A 4,360-nucleotide genomic window follows, 5' to 3' on the forward strand; every position below is an offset into this window, starting at 1 on the left:
CACCACAATGCCCAGCTATTTTTTTGTTGTAGTTATCATTTTTGTTTAGCAGGCCTGGGCTGGGTTCAACCCTACGAGCCTTGGTGTACATGGTCAGCACCCTGCCCACTGAGCTACAGGTGCCTCCCTGACTGTATCTTCTTGGTTAAACCTGAGTCTCTGTACCTCATGCACCTCAGCTCCACAGCATCTTCATCTGGGTGCTTATTTTTTACAAGGATCATCTGATTCAGATGTCAAAGCCCCACTGTAATTTTTCTCTTGTGGCTGTAAGTTTGACAGTTTATTTGAGTTCTCGGGTAAACTATTTGTCATTATGGGGGCTAACAAAGTAACCATTGGTTGACTAAGTGGCCCAGGCACTCCAGGCCTGTTTATATTAGACCTCTAAATATAGCTTGGTGAATTTCCAGGCAACATAACACCATTCATTCAATTTAAATTGTTGAAATTGCTTTTCTCTGAAGAAGGATAAACACAGCTAATAACCATCACATTATTTTCTACTCCTCTGAGAAATATGTCTGTTCTTGTATAGTTTTCCTTGGATCAGTTAGCAATCTACACAGTAGTGTAGTAAAAGGCATACTTAGATCTGGTGACAATTTTCAGTGTTCTTTCCTTCATTTTGTCAAAGAGAAATATATTCAACAATAGGAGCTGAAGTTATGAAATCATCCATCACTTGCTCCAGTTTGAAAATAGTTAGCCTTTAAGTTGGGACAGAATCGTTGTCTCTCCAGTCTTGGCCACATGGCAAAGAAGCTGACCCAGCACAGGACAGACTTCCTTTCCCCTCCTCCCAAACTCGCTCTGCCTCCTGCAACCTATCCCTGTCCTTGGCTTCCCAAGTCCCTCACAGCCTCCCCTCCCTCCCTGATTCCTGTTCTTTGAAGTTGACTGGTTTTGAGTTCATCTAGGTCTTTCCTGTAAAGGAGATAACTCCTCTGGATTATATTATGGTTCAGCGAGATTCTGGAAGTCTTGTATGAATGGAGGAAAACATGCAGGAGGCTCTCCTCAGCCTCTGCTCAGCAAAATGCCCCTGGGATTAGCCAGTAAGGGACCCCTACCCAAGAAGAAACCTGCCAGCAGGTTTTTTGTTACCGGGTAGCTTCTCTACCTGCACCAACACGGGGCAGTTGTTGATCCTCCCGGCTTCTGCCTGGGCCTGAGTGCTTGTTGCCAGGAACTCAGAGAAGGATGGAGTGGGGAAAAGAGAAGGCCTCGCGTCAGTTCCTCCCACCCAGTATGAAAGGAGACACACTCCCCTGGGAAGGGTGGGCCAGTGACACGTGAATGACTTAATCCAAAAAGAGGTCACCCAGTTCCAGAAAGTCCTTGGCAAGAGGCAGTGCAGCTCACTCAGCCCTGCTGCAGGCTGTTGTTTAGTTAAGGAAATCGTCTGTCCTTGACGCTGGATAATGAACACCAACGTGAGAGCAAGCAGCAGCCTGCGATCTGGACCTCTCTAGAAACTCACCGCTACATCCAAGCCCCGCCGCTTGACCCCTGTCTTCTGAATGAAGGGCGGGAGATGCTTGTCACTAACTTTTATTGCACCTTCAGCACATTTCTCCCCCATAGAATTTGTTCCCAGCCTATAGATAGTTAGTTGTGACTTACAAAAATATGCTGGGATGTTCTTTGGTCAACGTCCAGGGAGCTTTGGATGGGAGGAACAGATGGTGTCCCAGGAGCAAAGTGCCTGGAGTCCCCTCCATGTATGCTGAGGCTGTGTTTGAGGCCAACACTCTAAACTCTGCTTCTGCCTGGCTGGCCAATGACTGTCCCCGGGGAAGCCACTTCACTAGGGGCAGCACAGGGCAACCTCCCAGAGGTAGAGCCTCATTCCTTGCTCCTTGCTCTGGTTTAACATTTCCTTAAGTCCCTGGGACTGCAGTGACAGTTTGGGGCCTCTGTGCTGAGTAAGTTGGGAATCAGCAGACTGTTTTCTGAACCTCAAACAAATGATTTAACTTTTAGGAGAAAAGGAAACAAAACCAATAGGAGCAGCCCCCTTCTGTAAAAACACTATATCTTTCCTAAGGATAAAGTCAGGAGGGGCTTGGTCCTGTGTGTGGCTGGAAGATTCACAGACTCCCCAGCAAACCTGGCTAGGGTCTTTCTAATTTGCTCCAGCTGAGACCACTCAGGGCAGCTGGGAACTGTGGGCAGGGACACACACGTCTACGCAGCCCCCACCTCCACAGGCAGCTGCTGGGGCCTACTCTGCCCCCGCCCTCCCTTGGCCCTCACATGGCAGCCTGGGCTCAGCCCCTCTGCCATCCCTGGCTTCTTGCGCCCATCGTGGCCCCTGACTCCAGGCGTGCCTACAGCCTTGCCCCTGAGCTGGACCCGAGCGTGTGCACAGCGTGCTCAGAGGCCTCCGTCGGGTGCCTACGGCCGCTCTGGCTCACTGGGCACCTTTGGGAGGTGCGGACTCTCCGGTGGCACTGTCCCACTAACCTGGCCACCCTACAGTCACCCACGCCTAAGTGCACAGCAGCTCCATCAGCACAGGAGCTGGGGGGATCTGGAATCTTCTTCTCTGGTGTCCCGCACCAGATGCCTTCAGTCATGTCTAGCCACGCCCCGCTCTTCGCCTGCCTGGGTCCCTGCGGTGCCACCCCAACTCTCTGCCCAAGAAACCAGCTCCGCCCAGAAGCCTGCGGCTCTCTCACACCTAAGCCGCAGGCAGTTTGTCCCCACTCAGAGCCCGCACAGGGGCTTTGTCCCCCCAACCCCCTACAGGCCTTGCTAGATGACCTGGCCCCCAGACTTCTCGGATTCCCCTCCGTCCCCGACCCCATCTCATCACCTCTCCTCTCGGAGCCCCTCGGTTGCTTCTCAAATCAGCTGAGCAGGACCCTCCCTCAGGGTCTCTGCCTGGAGTGTTGGAGGGGGTGGGAGGCGGGGCTCTCTGCTCACACATCTCACATGTCACCCCTCACGAGGCCCTTCCTGCCCTCCTCACACAAAACAACAGCCACCCCACTCACCGCAGCCTGGCTTGCTGGGTGCCCGCCCATGGTCTGCGGCTGGTGTCTCCTCCCACCTGCGCTGACAAGGGGGTGGTGCGTCCGGTTCCCTGCTGCATCCTGAGCCGCTGATGGGTGGGGGTGTCTGAGGACCGAGAGAGGAGCCCACACGCATCCCCAGGATTTCAAGAGGCGCAGCAAGGAAGCCTGCACCAGAAAGCCCTGAGTACGCTCGGAACTTCCCAGAGTCCACAGAAGAGCACGGTTTGACTTTTTAAATGTCATTTCTTTAAAACAAACAAAAACTGCCTTGTCTTAAATTGGGGCCAATATAGAGTTCAAGGAGATTTCACAGCTATTGATTAGATGCTGTTTATCATGCAGAAGGTGCAGCCACCTCTGCAAACGTGACAAAGAAAGGGAAGATTCCAGAAGATTTTTCACCTGGCTCCAAAGGCGTCTGACGGGAAGAACTATGATGCGGCTGACTTGCATGCCATTTCTTCTGTTCTAGTCTTAATTCCATGTATCCTTTACTAGGTGATACAGGAAGTTCCCAAAGGCACACAGTGAACTTTAAGTCTCTCCCCAGCTCCCAACCACCCTGCTGTCCTGCCTGGGGGCTACCTGTTTCTTTTCTATCCTTCCAGTTATTACTATTCAGATGGAAGCCAATACATATTTTTTTATTTTCTTAGGTATTTATATGCCTGACATCATTGCTCCATCTTAATTGGTCCTTAGTTTTAGGGCTGACATACCCATGCTGTCACCCCCCTCCACAGGTTCCAGACAATGGCAGAGGGTCTCTGGTCTACAGTACAGTGTGGCCTGACCCCTCCTATCAAACCCCCCTCCCCCCAGGTGCCTTGACCTCAGGACTTCCCTAAAGCCTCTTCCCTGCTTCAGGCACCAGAGTCACAGCTCCCCTCTGAGTAGGGCACCCTTATAATATTTCTGCCAAAGGAGGAAGACTTTTGAAGTCTTCATTAATAATTGCTGTCAGGGTTAGGAACCAGGTAAGGCAGGAGAATTAGGTGGGGCACGCATTTTGGGAGGTGCAGACTCTCTGGGTGGCACGAGGATAAGGCTGTCATATGCATGGACCAGAGACAAAGTGTCCCCCCCCCAAGTGCTGTGTTCTCAAAGCTGGTGCGGCAGGAGTGTGCCCACTTCACTGGCTGAGCCTGAGAGGAAGCCCACCTCATACAGCCCAACACCAACAGGACCTGCCTCTTGACCCCAGTCCCCCTCAGACAGGTATGAGCATCCACTCTCCTTTTCTGGTCCATGCTGCTTCCTCCGTAGCAGAAGCCCCTCCAGGATGTCAGGCCAGGAACAAGGTAGTCTTCAAACCCTGACTCTATAGAACAGAAGTC

The 4,360-nt window shown here is 52.0% G+C and overlaps 1 pseudogene; it reads right to left on the bottom strand.

The window, feature by feature from the left end:
• The window catches only part of LOC100952449, a 14,518-nt pseudogene extending 11,936 nt beyond the window's left edge, over nucleotides 1–2,582 (bottom strand).
• Between the last annotated feature and the right edge of the window lie 1,778 nt (nucleotides 2,583–4,360).

The sequence above is a fragment of the Otolemur garnettii genome, unplaced genomic scaffold, assembly GCF_000181295.1.
Source record: "Otolemur garnettii isolate 467f Iridium unplaced genomic scaffold, OtoGar3 scaffold00136, whole genome shotgun sequence".
Taxonomy (NCBI): Eukaryota; Metazoa; Chordata; class Mammalia; order Primates; family Galagidae; genus Otolemur; species Otolemur garnettii.